The sequence below is a fragment of the Taeniopygia guttata genome, chromosome 10 (assembly GCF_048771995.1).
Source record: "Taeniopygia guttata chromosome 10, bTaeGut7.mat, whole genome shotgun sequence".
NCBI classification, from domain to species: domain Eukaryota; kingdom Metazoa; phylum Chordata; class Aves; order Passeriformes; family Estrildidae; genus Taeniopygia; species Taeniopygia guttata.
Genome location: NC_133035.1, coordinates 15,511,841 through 15,531,334, shown reverse-complemented (window position 1 = coordinate 15,531,334; position 19,494 = coordinate 15,511,841). Strand labels below are relative to the sequence as shown.

Genomic DNA, 19,494 nt, shown 5'->3' with positions numbered 1-19,494 from the left:
ACTGGGCTGTAAGGTGCTGCCATGATGCTGGAAGCAACTTTAAAGCCCCAAACCCCTGAGATATGAGGGTGATTCTCAAATTCCAGGACTCATCTTCTGATTTTACCACTCTAATTCACCAGTTTAACCCAGACACTGCCTGGACACATCCTCCAGATGCTCTGTCCTTCAAAGAGACAAAGTTTATCTCCCCCCAATATTTTGCTTTTAACTTACAACTTGTGCTTTCAAGGCTGCAAGGATACTTGAGTCTGACTTTGAGTCCTGCCAGAGATTTCCTTCTGTGGTTTTTAGGTAAACCAGCTGTGGAAATTAGTGACAAATAAACTTTTGCCTAAAGTTGGAGCAGACGAGCAGCAGAGCCCCCGTGAACGGCTCCTCACCAACGCGGGGATTCGCTGTGGGTTGAAAAGTTGCTGTGTGTCAGCTGATCCATGGCAACTGTCTGTCCATGGCAAATGTGAGATAATTTAAGGGAGTTTAATCCTTTTTCTTTGCCAGTCCACATGATGAGTTCGTGCGGGGTGGTTGGTACACAGTAAATTCACACCGTAATTTACTGTGCACTAATTTCCCAAAGCTTTTAATTTCACAGTGTCTCAGTTTCCTCATCTGTAAAAGAGAGATAATAAATACTTTCCTTTCTGGCAGGAATGCTCGAGATCCTTCAGCAGTAAACATAAAAGGAAACATTTTTAAATAGTTACAGAAACTTAATTTTTAGTGTAAACAGTTATTTGTGTCTGATCTTATACTACAACAGCGTGAGACTACATGTAGGAGCAAATAAAATTTGAAAAGTAAATAACTTCTGTTAAAAACAACAAGGATACTGACCATAATATTATTTATATACAACTGGAATCGCAAAGATTTTATTAAAGCTTTCTGCTTCAATCCATCTGTGATTCCTTATAAAGAAAAACTAACATTATGCATTTGCCATAAAGATGCACTAGGCTGTTTTCTTTAAAAAGAAGCAACATGTGTCAGGAAGGCCTAAACCTTGTATTTCTCAGGAGGCCTTAAACTTCTTTTTGAGGGAGTGATGCATGATCAGACCCAGAAAACAGTGTGGTTTTATTTCAGATTTTTCTAGACTGTAATAGCCCAAGGGTATGTGCTATAAACTGGAGGAGTTGAAGGAGACCTGTTTTTAAGAGGAACATGGTTAGGTTTCTGTTTCTGATTGGAATGTTTGTTTTAAACTTTTCTTTTAGGGGAACATTTCCAAACTAGTTGCAGTTTCAATGATGACTAAATTCACATCACAATCCCAGTCCCTGGGAGTTGTCCTACTCTTCCTGGTGCAGCTGAGACTTCAAGAAAGGGAAATTTGCCTTTAAAATTTATTCTTCATGCTGAAATTATGCATATAGTATTAAAACCTAAAGACTGTGGAGGTCAGGAAACAAAATTAAAATCAGGAACTCTTTTCCATTAGCATCCATATACTGAAAATTAAGATTAACATATAAAAAGGAAACACTTGAAATTTGTGTATATGGATATAAGACTCTCTTTTTCCCCCCCTCAGCTGCTGAAGGAAACTTTTAGATCTGCTCCTGCTCTAGTAACAAAGCAGTTTAAATTGAAAACGCTTTCCATTTCTTCCTTTTCTAATTCTTCAGGTATTTCTGAGTGGGATTTCACACAAGCAAAGAACAGCTAATTCCAATCAGCGGTTGCCTCCTTGAGAGAGTTACAACGAGGTGCAATCAGCTCTGCTCTGTTCCGTGGTACTCAACTGCCATCCACTGGAAGAGAGAGGCAGAGGCAGGAGCTCTTCTCAGCTATTTAAGTCACAGCAAAAATAAAAAAGAAAGTACGAACTTGGGTCGCACTTTGCTTACTTATCTGTTCTCTTGCGTCTCCCTAACATGAAGAACAATTGAAGTTAGTAAGCCAAAGAAAATACAGCTGACAAGAAAATCCTATCGCTTTCTTGACCAAGCAAATGCAGTAGTGAATGTCCTTAGGCACTGTCTATAAATCCAGTAATTCTTAATAGCCATATGAAGAGAAAGAAAAGGAAAGGAGAGAAGGAAAACTACAATTTTAAGGTAAGAACACTGCTTGATCCAGTCTAGGGCAAGTAAGGATGCTTAGAGTACAGTCTTTTACACTAGAAAGCACATAGGAATATCCTTTAGTATGCTTATGTAAATGCTATATTCTCAAAATATCACTGATTAAATAGAAAACACTTACAATAAAAGTCTCTAATTTTTGACTGCAACAAGAGTAGCAGCAGAAAACAGGCTGGCTGCAGCCAAGGGATCTTGTCCATCTGCCCGGCATTTTGATGCCTCAGCTGACTTGAATTAGGAGAGAATAACTTGGAAGATTTTTGAGTGCATCCAGCCCCAAGTTAACAGAGTCCTCTGAAGCAGTGACTTATATTGCTTAAGATCACGCAGGGAGCTCCCGGTTGTGCTCTTGATGGCTTTATTAGAAACACAGTGGTGGATCTGTGCGATATAAAAACCATCCAGGGGAGAGCTTCAACACCTGATCCCCCCACTTTGCAAGGCACAGAAATATTTGGGTGCGAGTGGGATAAAAAAATAGCTGTGGGTGCTTGACCGTTCCCGGTACCTCCCGTCACCGCGCCCTTTCCCCCCAAGGATGCGCCTCCCATGCAACACATGTTGGAGTGAACTTTTGCTCCTCGGAAAACGGGATGACACAGTTCCCCGTGCATGCATTTCCCGTAGATTCCTGCAGCTCCAGACTGAAGGATGCTGTGTTGGATGAGGTTGAGATCCTTGGTACCCTGAGAGCGAGCTTTTAGTTTCTGGTGAGGCCCCTGACAGCTGAGATGGGCGGCTCTTGTTTGATTGTCGCTCTCCATCACGCTCAGGGAAAGCAGGGCTGGAATATCCTTCACTGCCTTCCCTTCTGCAGGAGCCTGACTTGTGTGCTCGACTCGTGTTCTGCAAACGCCGCAGTCCTTGCGCAGACAAAATCCTACCAACTCGGAGGTTTAGTTTGCCTGGCTAAAGGCTGCAGGATTTGACCTCTGGAAGCTCATGCTAAGTCCTCACAGCTCTGATTTTGAGTTTAAGCTTTGGCCTGGAATAACAATGACTGTGAGGGAAGCAATAGGTTATGAACTGGGTTAAATGATACCTGCTTCTTGCCAGAAAGTCTAACTGTATTCAAGCAACTTCTGTCCTCATTTTCCTTTAAATAAATATATAAAGATGTTCCAACTTCCTATCTGAGCTGCAATAATGAAAATCATGTGCACATTAATTTGTACGGGGGTCACCGAGTCTCCCCAGCTCAACGGTTTTCAAACAGAGTGCGTAGTAAGCCCATAAAACATTTATTTTTCATAATTTATGAAGCATTACATATTGTGAGTCCACAATGCCAGCTGACGTAATACGTGATAAATTTGAAATAACAAAACATTTCTCATGTATTTTCCTCCTGATGTGACAATGTGGGGCATAAATTTAAAAGAAAGTTCCCTTAGAAGACAAAAGCAAGGCAAAAGAAAAGACTGCTCTTAAATCAATAAATACTTATATTACACCAATTTATTGAGCCATTTCCCCATTCCAAGGCTGTGGCTCCCAGCTTTTTGAAGCTACCCCTGCTTCAAAGCTGGAATGAAAGGCTGCTGGGGTGGGTCACTGGTGCCCCCCACGAGTCGAGGGGGTGGCAGCGATGCCGCAGCTGCCAGTGCTGCCCTGTCCTTCCACAGCCACCAGCACGGGCTCCCAGCACAACTGCTCCCTGTCCTGAGCCTGGAAAAACCTACCCAGGAACGATGACAGGCAGCAGGGCACAAAATCAATACCGTGTAAATGTAATTTTCCTCCGTAACAATTATCATCCCTGTATTCCCAGGAAGAGTAGCAGTGAAAGGCTTTGCACTTTTGAAGATAACTTTCTAGTGCTAATTTAGCAGGCATGCAAATATGTAATTGCAGGATTATAATACAGAGCACAGAGCACTGCAGAAAACACTTAAAACTCACCTACGTGGCTCTGAAAGCCAGCTGATAAATTCTCATATTACAGGAAACACCTTACGGGCTGAAGGTTGAGACTCTCAGCATCTGTAAAATTGCCAAGTGACTCCTACCAAGCACTGAGTACCTGGTGCTGAGCATGATTTGGTTTAATTTTGTCTTGTTTTGTTCAATTCAGTGCACCAAAGCAATATCTGCTTCAAGAAAATGCTGCAATCCGAGGAAGTGAAAAAATGTGAAAGTTATTTGAATGCATGACGCAGAACAGGAGTGAAGGACAGAGCAGGGCAAAGAGGTTCAGGGACTTCATCTGGTGTCAGTACTCTGTTTTAGAAATAAACACAAAAATATTTAAAGATTGTGAAAAGGCAGCTTTGCGATAAAATAATGATCTTTCCTTTTAAGTTCAGCTTTTATATTTGTAGTGATTGATTAAACTTTACAGCAGAAGCCCAAATGAGAGGGGAAAAAATTAAAAATCATATGAAAAATACTCAAGGGGAATGATGTGAAGTTCAGTGTGTTGGAAGTCAGTTTTCCCAGGAAAAGACAGCACATCCACCACAGCCAGGCATGCAGGGACATCTACTGGCAGAGCAGCCAGACCTGGCCTTGATGAGCACAAAAATCTCGTTTTACATGAAAAAAACCATCAGTTTTAGTGACAGCAGAAGGTTTTGGCTGATCTAGTTAGAGGAATGTGTACAGAAAAGGCAGAAAAAGCTACTGGCTTGTCCCAGGGGTGAAATTAAGCATTTGCACAACACATCTCAGAGTGGGGTGTCCTTAACTCAGTAACCCTGGCTGCAAACCATGCCCATGGTGGGGATGCTGGGCACACAGTCAATCTCACCCTTCCCAACACTATTCCTGCACCCCTCTCCTGCCAGTTTGGCCCTGTGCACAGGGGAACCAAGGCTCAGGTCTCACCACAGAGTTCTCCTTCTCACCACAGAGTTCTCCTGCATTAGCCTCGGGGACAGCAGTGAGGTTTGGCTGCTGTTTCCTCCCTCTACCCCAGGCAGAACATTCCCAGAAGTAACAGGCTCCTTGCCTCCTCTCTGCCCTTTAATATAACCACAGGAGACAAGACACATTTAATCCCTTCTGGAAAGATATGCACACCAGACTGATGAGACAGAGCAGGAACCAGCCTGACCCCAACATTTGGAACACTGACTACCCTTCTTGAGACAGGGTGAGGACCACAAGCCAGGCAGACTTACTGTAAAGAGATAAGAAGTGTTTGTTTTTCTCATCTCCAGATCAAGACAAATTTCTCAACTCCTTGTAGGAGTCCTGATTCTATAACTCATAAATGGAAATATCTCCCCACCCCCATCCATGGCGTCTTCTCCTCATACTGTTTTCTGCCCTCAGGGTATCTGTTCTATACTTCCAAAAAAAAGTCCATCTGGTTATTTTACTGTAACACACTTACCAGAACTGTAAGATCATAGAAAAAACATTTGAAAAGGACCTCTGGAGGTTTCTAGGCCAGCCTCCTTCTTCTTGGAGCTTCATTAACATCAACACCAGACCAGACCGGGGATGTTTTTTGTGTAGGTGATCCCTGAAAGTCACCAAGGAGAGAAATCCCACCACTGCCACGAATGACATGCCCTAGGGTGGTACTGTATTCCAGGTAAAGAAGTTTAATTCTAGTTTTAGACATAAGACATTAGTCTTGAAGTGAAACACTCACCCATACTAGCTGAACCTTGTTCAGCAATATTGAAATTCCAGCTTTTACACCCATTGGGTTATTTGCATTACAATTTTAGTTCCAACCATCCTTCCCTCCAGGACGGACCCTCAGAAAGGCCACAACTGGACAAAATTCAGATTTCTAATACACCTCCACCAAGCGATGTGGGAATAAAAAGGTTGAGAGGGGTTGACAGATCAGGCAGGGGAGCTGGGAAGCAAGGGAGCATAGTGATGTACACTGACAATGACACAGAGATCTAAGATGGGACTCTTATAAATACCATGGTCATGTGCTACCTTTAAGTCCCATTTCATCCACCCTAAATATACTCACTTTTACTTTGATTACACAGGGCTTTCAGCATTTTTAGGCTCTTCCCAAAAGCAGCTGCTAAAATCCAACTACATGTTTCTTTAGAAGTAAAGCACCTACAAAATCTTTCACGTAGCTGACATTTTGAAATCAGAAAATGATACATTACGATTGCATTCCTTACAGTTTTATACTTAATTTAAAACATTTCACCTGCTTTTATTTTTTTTTTCTTTCCTTTTTTCCCCAGTCATTACACAATATCTGAAAGATAAGAGAGGGAAATCATTTTGTTACTTTAAATACTTATCTCAAGCTCTCATTTTGAGTACATTGAATACATGTACTGTGCTAAAAAATGCACAAGGGAAAATATTCCAAGGATACAGCTAAGAGATTGTGAGAAGAAAAAAAATCAGAAAACAACAACAGCAGATCATAGAAAAAGAAGTGTCTAAAAAATGAGAAACAACAAAAAAAGGGACAGAGCTATAGCATGGTAGAAGAAAAAAATAAATATACCACATAATTTATTGCAGGGAGAGTTCTGAAGAAAATGTCTTGTGAAATAAATATAATGCTCATGAGGACAAGAGATCTCATTCATATCCAATCTGTCTTGTGTAAAGAACTAGGCAATAATGTTCAAGTAAGTGAGTCACTGTGAGCTCTCCCAGTTCGGCTGAAGATTGCTCAATAGAAATAATAACAAGCCTCAGAAAAAAGACAGTGTAAGTACAGGTGGGAAAGGGAGACAAACTCAGAGCAATAAGTACATACAAAATATCGAGATTGCTGTACAAAGTAAAGGCATGATATGTGTCATTCTCTTCCTTCCAGACTATTCCTTCTGTGCCAGTGAAGCTCTGTGCCCAGGCTGACAGCTTCCCTCTGCCCGTGCTTGAGACAGCACAGATGTGAGCAAGTTTCATAAAGGGTGATTTATTTATGGATCCAGAGCCAGGGGCTTCTCAGTAAAGGACCTTCAACTCCATATTCTGTTCCTCATAATGAGCCGTGGATGCCCAAATCCCTGAAAATGTCATGTGCCCTTTGATGCCACCACCGTCCTGTTGGCAGAGGATTTGGTGAGGATCAGGAAGGTGGTAGCTCAGGATGCAGATGTTTTGGTAAATTGGAATGAAATATAATTGCCATGAATTAGCTACATTTAACCTTTATATAGGGAAATAACCTTTTGTGTCCACGTGGTCTTGCACAGACAGACTGAGGGTGTTTGAAGTCGTGGCCAAATGGGCAACCCTGGCAATGCAAACTGCTCTTGGACACATCAGGACAGCCCTGAACTGACAAATCCTTGGGAGAGACTGGCTTGGGCAGGACAGGAACAGCATCACACAGCCCTGGGACTGCCCAAGCACTGCTGGCACAGTCACCTGCCAAAGGCAGGGGGGCCTTCCTGTGGTGAGAACAGAGGGCACGGCCATCCTGCTCCCCTGCAAGCTGGCCCTGCCTGCCAGGAGCACGGCTGGATCCTCACAGGGCCCACAGCCCCCGTCTGGGCACCTTGTGCAGGCAGAGGAGAAGAAATAGGAGCCTTCAGCGAGTGATTCATCGTGCTCTAAAATCTGAGCCTTGTGGGAATGCTTCAAAACACACAAGTTCATTTCCTCCCAAAATGCAGCAAAACTGGATGTGTTTTTTTCTTTAACTGCTTCTGTCCTCACAGGTCTCTCAAAAAAAGTTTAAGAAAAAAAAAAAGAAAAAAAAAATGGATTAGATACTTTTGATGTAAACCTGCTTTGGCAGGTGTGAGGTGGGAAGGGAGAGGGGATTAACAGGATGGCAGAAAGATCCACTGATGACTGTATCTGAAAAGGGCTTTTTCCAGCCCAGGATTACAGGTTCAGTGAAGAGATCTCCTTGCTGCTTTTAGCTGACACAAGTATTTGCATAGCCAGGCTAAAATACAGTAGGAAAATTGTTTTGTCTGGTATTGCTTCCACTTCTTCCTCAGTTATTGGAGGTGAGGCAGCAAGGAGACAGCAGCATGTGAAAGTCAGCTGTGGGGAGAGGCAGGGAGGAAGGATGCAGGGGATGGGACAGTACTGAGAGGGGAAGGGCATCAATATCCAGAAGTTGGACATCTGCAGTGTCAACTCATCCCCAGAGCAAAACACCACTGGAGTACAGCTTTGCCTGCCAGGTGGTCCAGCTTGTCCAGGAGCTCCCAGCAGGAGCCTGAGTTGCAAATTTAAATACTACAAATTTCTGATAGCCCAAACTATTTGCAGAGAAAAAGGCTATCGACTCACATTTGGAAAAATGTCCTCTTGTCTGCACAACTCTACATTTTTCAATCTAAATTTAGAGGTTTGGCTACTGTGATTTTTCAGGGTATGAGATGTGGGTGGGTATTTTTGTACAAGATAATGTATATCCAAAATGATACTGACTGTTTCTAGAGCCAGAAAGATGTTACAATGTCAGAATTGTGAGGAGATCAAAATATGCCTTTTAAAGACTATGAAATAGAGAACAACAACACCATCTAAGTGACCTGACCGAGGTTAGAGCATGAGTCACTCATGGAGGCAGGCGGGGAACTTGCTTCTGTGATCCAAGTCAGAAGCACTTGGAACTCACTCACTGTAAAAAACCTCAGCAAGGAGGGTCCTGGGGGTTAAAAAAAACAGAATGGAATGATTTACCATGGTTTATGGGTACAAACAGTGGCTTAAATGGACACCCTGATGTCTCTGAAGCACTTGTTAGCAAGGGAATGCATTTACAGCTGTGTATCAGAAAACAGAACTACAGAAGCACTGGACTTTTTAAATGCAATTAATGGATTATTTTTCCTTCTATAACTTTGTAACGTCTCCCATCTTGCTCTCCAACCATAGCAAATGTTTCTCTGGCAGTGGATACATTGCTGCGCTCTACAAACAAACTTTGGCTGGTCTTATTATAAATTCCAAGTATTAGGGGACCTACAGTCAGTTGGTGTTGTATTGTAACATCTCAATGGAACTACAAAACTACTCAATAGTCAAGGAATTACCTGAAGATATTAAAATCATCAGCCTGACTCTTGATATCATGGAATTAAATGAAAGAGAGAATAAGCATTGCTGAGGTCTTGTTATAAAAGAATATCCCGCCATCACCTTACACAAGTGACATGAATGCAGACTGAAGAACCAAAAAACACTGCAGAAAAAGAAAAGTCTTGAAATTAATTTTAAACATTCTGATTCTTTCAGCCTGACTTCATGCTTTTAGAGAGTTCTGTGATGACAATACAAACAGTAGCTCATTTCTCAATCAAATTCCACCCACATCAGTGTGTCACACTTGTGCCTGATGAGCAGGAAAGGGGTAGTGGTGGGGTGCTACATACCCAGGGGCATGTAGATACACAGAATTACAGATACTGCAAGTCTCTTTTAAAGCTTTTTAGTGCCTGCTCCAGTCCTAGATACAGGGCTGGGCTGGCAGCAAAGCAGATTAGCAATATTGTTCATAACAATACCAGAACCTTCTGAAATTTCAGAGGGGAAATGTGTATAACTCACATATTTAATTACACTTTCTGATATGTCTGAAATAAATTCAGTGACTGTGATGATTTCTGTCTTGACAGTGGGCAATTTGAGGCTGACTGACCTGATGTGCCCCCAGCCACCTTCTGTGACTGCTGGGGCTGAGCTCTGAGCCCCCCTCCCCTTGCACAGTCACACAATGCTCTTTTCCGGGCCATAATTGCCACATCAGTAACGATGAGAAGATTTTATTTGACTGAAAGGCTGCTCTAAGTGCCCAGCCTGCAGGTTACATCTCACCTGCAGGAACTCGGGGGCTGTACAGACATTCGATTTCATGATTCATTTAAGGCGATACGAAATGTTGCTTTGAAGCTCACCCCCCCTCCCCGTTCCCTCTGCACATCCAGCGGCTGCACAGCGAGGGGAATTATGCTCAGCATGTCAGTGGACAGAGATGGTTTGTAAAAGCTGATAAGCCTCGTTAGGGTTTGCAACTTTGTATGAACTTCGGTGATAAATACTGCGTTCGTGAAATGCCAAATACTGCTGGAATGTTGGCGTGAGCACGACAGAGATTACAGCTAATGTGGGAGCGTGTAGGTACTCTGTGCAGGAAATTACAGGCACGGTGTGCACTGGGCTATGAGGCAGGGGTATTTCCTACGGCACAGTACACAGGAATAGATAGAATACATAGATCTAACAGCTTGGAGTGAAATTAATGAGGTGGGGATGATATGACAAGTATCCAGAATGGATACGGAAGGAAGAGACAATATTTGTCAATATTTGTTCATGGCTCTTACTCATGAGTTACCTGCTCTGCTGAGGTACATACCCTGCCAATGGCTAATGGCTAGAGAGACTCCTTTTACCTTCATTTAAACAAAGAAATTACAACTCCCATCAAGAGCAAACTTTCAAATTGTCTTCCTTTCTTTTATTTTCCTACACGATCAAAAGGAATTTCAGAATGATGTCCCGCACTCAGATGAAAGCAAAGTTTGATGTTCTGAAGTGCTAAACTTTTCCGCTTTGACCTGCACGATTGAGATGAAGGAGAAATTTGTCTGTAGTAATTAACATGACAAATAACTGTGAATGGGAACTTGCTGTTCTGAATGACAGCGTTGTCTTCTGCTTCAGAGTGAGAAACCCAGGGCCAGGATCCTGGGGATCTGTCCCTTGCTTCCATCTGACTCATAACAGGTTTGAAAATCTGTCTCTCACCTGATGGAGGCAAGAATGGAGGGTTCTGTCCTGCAGGAGAACAGCACCTTCAGATGCATCCTGCTACATGCTGCAAGATATTTCGGGGATGAGGGAAGAAGAGCTGATTGCCCGGAAAAAGAATAATCACCAGTGATTAAAGGTATTTCACGAGCCCTGCCTTTCATGCTGACAGTTCTGCTATAATCATTCCCAGCATACTGCTCTGCTTCTGTGCGTATTCATCTGTTGCCAATTGCCTTGTAGTTACTTTGTGAGCATGTTAGTTGGGGACTCTTCTCTTGTTCTTTGTTTTCACAGCCCTCAAACACAGGGGATCCTATGAGCAGGATCCTGGATGCTTTGAGGCACCTAATAAATAATTGCTAGCATTCCAATACCTGAACTATGCTTTGCAGTATCAGGAAGCCTGCACAGCAAGGAGATAACTGATATTAGCTAATTGTTATTGAGTGGCTTTCAGGCAATAGATCACGGAGCTTTTTCTTTGTTTTCAAGTGGGCTGCTATTTGCCTTTTTTTTTTTTTTAATTATTATATGAAAATGCAATGCGTTTTATCATTAATTTGATAGTGGATGCCTCCAGCAGAGAATCCTAAAACTTTCCAAGCCACAGAAAGAGATTGAATTGGGTTAAGCTGTATGATCAGTGTGGAGGGGGACGTGTCGTGCTGTCTATGCTACACACACTCTGCACAAGGCATTTGTATCTTCAGACATATCATTTTGGCTTTGCTCATCAGATCAGCATTATCTACAGGAGACACTCCTCAGAAATGCAGCGATCCTCACCTCATTAATTTCTCCTTTCTGCTGGCTCGTGCCTGGTGGGAAGAGAGCAGCTCCTGAAACCCTGCCCCGAGCTGCTGGTAGCAGCAGAAAGAGCCATGTGGGAGGAGAGCAGAATCATCCTCACCCTTCCCAATTAAAACTTCATCACCAGCACCAAGATAACAATGCAACAGAAAAACTCTGAATGCTGTTCTCACTGGTAACCGACGTGACCTCCCAGCTCAAAAAACCCAGTGCCCTCTTCTTCTCCTGCTATTCCCCTGCAGCCTCACCCACGGCGCCCATCAAACAATCAGTCACAGACCCCATCTGTCAACACAGGGTCTGCAGTTCATGGAATCTGCCTGACCGTGGTGTTCTATTACTGAGACTCTCTGTAAACAGAGGTGCTTTGAATGACTTGTCGTCTCTTACAAATTGCACGGGGAGAATGAAGGCTACAGGACTGAGTGACATAATTGTAAGACAAAAATTACAAAGGCTCTTCTTTCACTTACCCTGGCAGTCTTAGAACTGAGCTAGACTTTCACACGCAGTGCCAGGGCCCATCAAAGCTGCCTTGAAAAGTTTTTTCTTGTTTTCTGGTGGGGTTTTTTTTGGCTTTTTGTTTGTTTTTTGAGTTTTTTTCCTAGGAATACTTGATGCTAAGTAAATTTGCATCAGGGTTGCTTTGTACATCACAGTCCTGTGTATTGTGATGGCCAAGTGTTCCCCCTCCTATGGCAGTTACTGACCGCGATGCTTAGCATGGAGCTTGACAAAATACAAACTCTTAACATTATATCCTGTGGTTTGTTTGTATTTTGTGTTTACATCTTCTCACTTACATATCTTCCACCTCTTTCTTCATCTCATCCTTTAAACAAAATTCACAGTACCTTGAGGCTCATGTCTGAAGGTCCTGGGGAAACCTCTGCTCTCATATTCAGCCAAACCAGCCACATCCTGTTGAAGAAGCTCTTCTGTATCCCAGTCCTGTCCCTGGGAAGCAAAGGTCATGGTTAGACTAAGTGTCCAGATGTCAGAACAAAGGGACCACATTTGTTTAATGGATTATGGAGTCCAGAGAGATATTTGGGATCTAGTGATACTTCCAGTGGGTCATGTGTTCCCTGTAGTTATCATGTTTTCCACCTAAACAACATAGAGTCTAGTTAGATGTCATTGTGATGGGTGGCTGATAGTTGTGTGTAATAAATAATTTTTAAAAAGCAGAAATCAGTTACATTACCAAAAAATTAGTCTGGTTTCTAGGATGCTTTTTGTGTCCCTATGTGTAATGCTGTAAAAACTTTTTTTGCTCACATGAAAAAGATTTGAGACTTCTGTAAAGTAGAAATCAGTACCACCAAAGGCTTAATTATATAATGTAACATTCTCAAAGCCCTCACATTAGCTCACTGATGCTTAGTGAAAAAAGCATTACCTAGCAACAGTCACTTACAAATCACAGGAAAAGTAATGGAGATTATATGCTATACCACTCCATAGAGTCAAAATTGTTAGCAGGATGTGTTTGCCCTTTCATTTCATGTGGAAAAATCCATTGTTTATAGGCGTGAGGGTGTAAGGGATGCACTTCAGGAGGAAAACAGGCCTGTTTATCCATCATTAAAAAGTAATCTTTAAATGAAGCCCAAAGATGGAGCGAGACACATTAATGTGGCCAGAGAAAGCAAACTACAACACAGACACTAGAAAAATTATCTCTAGTTTTCTTTCTCTTCAAAGAAATTCCTCTTGATATGTCATTCACTCTTGAGTGCTTAATTAAAACAATTAACCCATTTTTAAGTGCTGGCAGGCTTGAGTTCCCCAGCACCAGTGTCCTGCATCTGACTCAGACAAGTTACTCACATCAAGGTGTTCAGCAGTTCCTCAGCCACCGAGATTTGGTGGGCATTGCCTCTGTATTTTGTTTCCATCCCACTTCTGTGCACCACAGTGGCAAAAACTCTTAGAAACTGCAGGAGAAATACATTGGTATTTAAGAGACAGAGTTATTAGAACCAGCTCCATATTGCAAATGCAGCTAGCAAAGAGAGAGATGGGTTTTATTCCGAATTATGCTTTGTTAACAAGTTGTTAACTAAGTTCTCACTCCAGAATATTTAGAGCCAGCTAAATAATATGTGTCAAATCATTGATCTGACAAGTTTCACAACTTTTTTTTTTCCACTTTAAATTTCAAATATCTATTCAAAAAATAGCATGTTCAGTTTTTTCGCTCAGTTTTAATTACTGGCGACAGCAGGGGAGGGAGAAAGAACAAAGCTGAATGCACAGATCCCAGAGGGAGTTTGCCATCTCTGACCATTAGGGGAAAAGAGAAAAAACAGGATCTTTTCACTTGGAAACTGAACCCACTTAGTGTGGAGGTCCTGGGAAGAGAGGAAACACAGAGTCCTCCCAGTGGAAGAATCCTCCTTTGCTGTCACTTTGCTGATCATTCCTGTAGGCGGCTGCTATGGCACAAAAGCTGGTACAACAGCACTGTTGGGCTGAGGCAGGAGTTCTGCAAGGGTGCAATGTTTGTTGAGTTGGGAATTATACAGCTGGCACTGGGGACAAAGGGAAAAGTTACAGCACAGAGCTCTGCTCATTATACAGAAAACTGTTCAGAGACAGGTGGCTTCAAAGGATTGTGATTCTGAGGGATGAAACTTTGCCTTTTCCCTGTGTGTGTGCAGGCACACACGTCGATGAAGATTTGTCTCAAAAAGCAATGAAAGTGTTTCTGGTTTCCCTGAGCAGTGCTCAGTCAGTCAGCTGTGGCACAGAGCAGGCACGTGTGGAGAGAGACCCCCATCTCCCCTCATCTCACTCTCAGTCCAGGATTTTGATGGTGAAGTCAAAAGCAATGTCCGTGAGACTGCACTCGAGATTGTGCTTTGGGACTCCTCTCATATCACAGAGGGAGTAGCAGGATTTCTATCTGGACCTGGTAAATAAAGATGTATTTTCTAAGTGAAATACCTTAATCTATCTAGCCTAATCCAACTGAAAGCCCATCAGTGGGCACAGACCATTAGCAGATCCAGCTGGAGAGAAGTTTAGTCAAGGCCATAACTTGCATATCAGTAAAGACTTGTGTTCTGTGACAATCTTCTTTTCCACTTTTGGAGATCTCAGACCAAACAGGGCTGCTGTAGATATGAGGCTGCTCAGTGCATGCTCAAGTAGCACAACTGGATTCCTACCAGCTCCAGTAATTATCAGGTATACACGAAAGAGCCAATCAAGCACCCAAAAGGACAGGCTGCCCTCTGCTCCCCCCGGGTGCAGCTGGCTCCTTATTTCAAGCACAATCTTAAATTACAAGGAAAAAGGATTTGCTGCAGAAGCAATGTTGTTTGGTATCAAAAAAGATTCCTCCTTCCTTCTGCCACCTCCCCCCATCTGCTTTTCATGTTTTATACAAAACTTGCTGCTCTGAACACTCCTGGATTTTCTCCCCTTCTAATAATAAAGAAGCGAATCTGATGTCTCCCACTGATGGCTTTCTAACCTTCAAAAGCATGTGTTTATCATGAGTTTCAGCTATCCAAAATAGTTTTGACCTGGGGTTACCATGCAGGCTCAGCCTGATTCGAAGCGGGTTAAATGGATGATAAGCAAACATTTCATTACAGACCCTTAGTTGTTGTAGGGATGTGCAAATCCCTGAGAAAGATTTTCAGCATATCCTCCTGAGCAGTGTGGGGCTTTGGACCTGGGAGGTTCACTCAATCAGAGCCCTGCTGTCACTTTGCAAATATCTCCGCTGACTGTGCCCTGCATCATCACTTTGTGAGGCCCTGGGTGAGCCACAGGGCTGGGGAGAGATTCCTCCCACCTGATGCACTGTGAGGGATGAGATTTTTAAGTCTTAATTGAAAACACTTTTTTGCTATCCTGCCCCTCCTCTGGTTTCTGTCTGAGCAGAGGAGTGTGGAGAGGTGCTGATGGAGAGTTGGGTGGCCCTGGGGGAGATCAATCCTCCTTCCAGCCCTTGCCTGCTGCCTCATGTCTCAGAGCCACATGCATCCAGCAGTTCCAAACCTCCTGCCAAAACTATTTTGAGCAGCACTATTGCTGGGTGACCTGTGTGAAGTGAAAATGGTCCAGTGTGGACATCACACAGCCTCACCCACCAGAAGCCAGCACTGCTCAGAAAGCAATGCTTATTCTGCATCTTCCTCAGAATCAAAGAGATGGCAGCTCTAGTGGCTAAGCATACCCCAGAAAGGCACATCTACAAAGCACCAGGTACTTTGCCTCTCTCAAATTTAATCCACAAAACAGCAGCCCTTTATGAGTCACCACTTGCTTTAATCCTGAGCAGGACTCACAGTCCCCGCTGTCCAGCCAAGGGCCATGCCCATTTTCTTTATTCCTGTCTTTCTTCTACCCACATCCAGATAAAATGTTCTCAGTGCAAGAGTCTGGGCTGGTTAAGGACAGAGAAAGGTGAAGCCTGGGAGAGAATTCACGGTGTGCACCCAAAGTGGGCACATCTCATGTCTGTGGTTCCAGAAGCACAGGGAATGCAGGAGTGCAGGTTCAGGGCACCGTGTGCTTGCTCCATGTGCTCCAAGTTCATTATCCAGAAAGTGGATTGTTGTTCTCAGTTAAGTTTCTGATAAATGCGTGAAAAATATTGCACTGTTGGGGATGGAGCTTCCCAAATCTCTAATTCCAGCCTACCTGCACCAAGGAAATCAGTACCTCTGCTCTGAAACTGCTTGAGTGACATGCTGACATAGCTTAGCTAAGTTTCATCTGTCCTCAGCTGGTCTCCAGAATTAGTTTCCTTCAGTTCCAATCATTCCTGGTGTTGGGCTGTACACATCAGTGTTCAGTACAGGCCCTTTATTTCTATGGTGTTGCTGGGATTTGCATGGATTTACCTATTTGCTAAAAGAAAATGTGCAGGAATACGTCTAATTATGCTTTGCTAAGTATGAAATGTCCTTCTATTTAGCAGATGCTTGGGCCCTACTTTGACCTAACACTGAGTGTTTCAAGTAAACTGCCAGCAGCCCCGTCAAACTGTTGTGGGTAATTTGGAGTATGAAATGTGTTAAATTATTCAAAGAGCTGAATAAGCATAAACAGGCAGTACCACAGGAGAGATATGCATACCCAGCGATGCTGGTGTGACATTTAATACATCATATTAGCACTCCTGTTAGTACAAAGAGCTGGATGCCTAGCACAGCAGCTTGCAAATTCACAGGCAGAGCACAGCCTAGCTGCATTTTGTCCCCCATATAGCCTTCCTTCAATGGTTTTCCTTTGAAAAGCAAAATACTGCTCATCTATAACCAAACGTGAAAGTTGGGAAGCAAAATTTGATTCCTTCCTGAAATGCAAAGTGCATGAGGTCCATCTAACCCACCTCTGCTTCATGCTGGTGTCAATCATGCTGCTGAGAGCAACTGTCTGATTTAGAACAGTGGTGCAAAAACAATCAGAATTGGGTTTAAAATTCCCTGATGCTGGAAAGTGGACTCCAAGACAGACAGACCCTGCTTCGTAATAGAGCTGAAGCAGCAGAGAACACACACAGGATCACAACACATGTCTAGTTCAGATATACATATAAAACTCCATGTCCTAGTAAAAGCTGACACTAATTCAACACAAAACCCTGCCTTTTACCTACTGTGGAAACAGTCCATTATTTCTTATCCTTCAAAACAAAAAGTGTTTTCAGGTTATGGAGTATCTCTAAGTTCTCAAGAGATTACACTTCAGGGGATGAATGAGATGCTTCTGTAGTCAGGATTTCGTGATGGTGAGCAGCAAGGGGGAGGTGATTCTACTTTGAAAGCTTTTTCCAATTCTCAGAAAAGAAAAAAAAAATCCAACCTGTGCTGTGGAGAAGTTTGGGCCTGGCAACCCAATCTTTACTGCTTGGTTTGTCAATGAAAATAAAAATAAAACTTAAAAAAATCCATACAGCCAACTCGTAACAAATAAATGGAATGATCTCTCCTGAGAGCAGATGGAAGCCCCAGTGATGGAGGTAAAGTAGCCTGAACAAAGCACTCATGGATGTGAAAATACTGTCAGCAGCATGCCTGGATCAGCAAGGGATGGACTAGCTGACCTTAAAGGCTTTTCCTTTTCTTTTCATTTTCCCCCTTTTTCTTTTTTTTGTTTTTGTCCCTACCATTTTAAGTAAGGGGCTGTGGGGCAATAGAATTCCCTTGTGCTGGGGGAAATTCTGATTTTAAGTGATTCTGGAGATAATTTGCTGACTAGCATAGTGTCACTAGTTTTGTCCCATTTGATTTATGCTAAAATTTGATTTTAAAATTCTCTTAGAAGGTGAGAAGAGACATTGGTACATTTTTTTTCACACTCCTTTGGGACAAATACGTTGCAGGGTGTCTTTTGGCTCTCCTCTTCCTTGCTTCCAAACTCCATTTAGTGATAACATGGTATTGATGAGTCTAACTTCATGAAAAATATTTACTAGCTTTGCTATTATGAGTGCTGAGTGATACTAAAAGGAGCATAGCTCAGTTTTCAGATGGTGAAGGGGAGCTTGTAATATAGACACTTGGAAAAACTCCATTTGAATTTATAATCTGAGCCAATTTTCGTTCCTTTTGGAGTGAACCACAGAAAAAATATTAAATGTCAACTTGCCAAAATCATGACTTCTGCCTATAAACACAATGGAGACGGACAAACATTGTGTGGGGAAATGTCAATTCAAATTCAAATCTTAATATAATTTTGGGGTTTGCAAATACTTTGAGACATAAAAGTTGCCTGTTTCCCTAGGAAAATGTATAAATTATTTAGGAGTGGTTGTGAGAAGTCAGCTTAAATTCCTAACAAGACTATCAGTTCAAGAAATATGAATCTAAACATCAAGTTTACTGAGTTGGGCAACAAAACCAAACCAATCTCTGGATCCAAACTGAACCAACGTCCAGAACCACCTACCGAAATTATGTGAGAACCATTTGAAATTATGACTTGATACTAAGAGTTTTTTTGCCTTCTCATAAATATCTCAAAAGCAAAAAGGGTGGGGGAAGAAAATCTGTATTCTCCATTTCCCCTGTTGCTTACACCAGTCTTTCTGATTTAGGGAGGATCACTTTCTGAGCCAGCTCCTCTTCCTCATAAAGCAGCTGGGAAGAGGGAAACGTAGGCTGAGTCTATATTTGTATATCTGTTTGGATTAGAAATGTGCTTTTATCTCCCAGTCACCCCCACAGTCTGCACTGTGGTGCATGTTACACAAGGTCAGATAAAAATAACAAAACTTGAGCCGAAACTGTTGAAGGAAATTCATTTTATGGGACCATAGTGGAGGAAGAAAAAAATTTATCCCAAAAATATATATAGCACAGAAATCAGGCCCACAGCATCAGCTATGGCCCTCCTTGGAGTAGCTTGTAAGGTGATGGATGATTTATTGATATCAATGCCATCACACGGGAGGCAAAACCATCTGGTGAAAACTGGGAAAGGCAGTGAGACCATCGAGGGCTAGTTGACACAGCTTGGGAGCCAAAGTGAACTCCAAGGTTCATCCACTTCCCAGCACCTCAGCAAAAATAAAATAAATCCTATTAACTTCCATCCCAATTGAATTCTTGTTCAACACTGCCACAGTAGCCAGCTCTTATTAGAGAGAGGGCACGTCAAGAGCCTGCGCTTAATCCCTGCTCCCAGCTCTGCATGGCACCAACATCCTGTGGCAGTGAGAGACTCAACAGGCTGGTGAGATCCTAGAAATTGGTACAAAGAGGCTGGAGAACACTTTTCTGACTCTAGCTGCCTCTACACAGGAGCTGAGTCCCTTTTCCTTTCTGACTTCACGTGCAACAAATCCACTGCATAAAGCTCTAGGTATTTATTAAGAAATAAGTAAGTGCAGATTAGTTCCTTCTAAACATTTTAAGCTACCTACTGAACTAGATTTGGTAATAAAAGCTAAAGGCAAAAA

General features: G+C 42.6%; 1 long non-coding RNA gene across 1 annotated transcript; it reads left to right on the top strand.

The window, feature by feature from the left end:
- Positions 1 to 459: 459 nt before the first annotated feature.
- LOC140684777 (uncharacterized) lies at positions 460 to 12,321 on the top strand. The gene is made up of 2 exons (XR_012057577.1): positions 460 to 2,063; positions 6,850 to 12,321. It is a non-coding gene; the product is annotated as an uncharacterized lncRNA (long non-coding RNA).
- Positions 12,322 to 19,494: the final 7,173 nt, after the last annotated feature.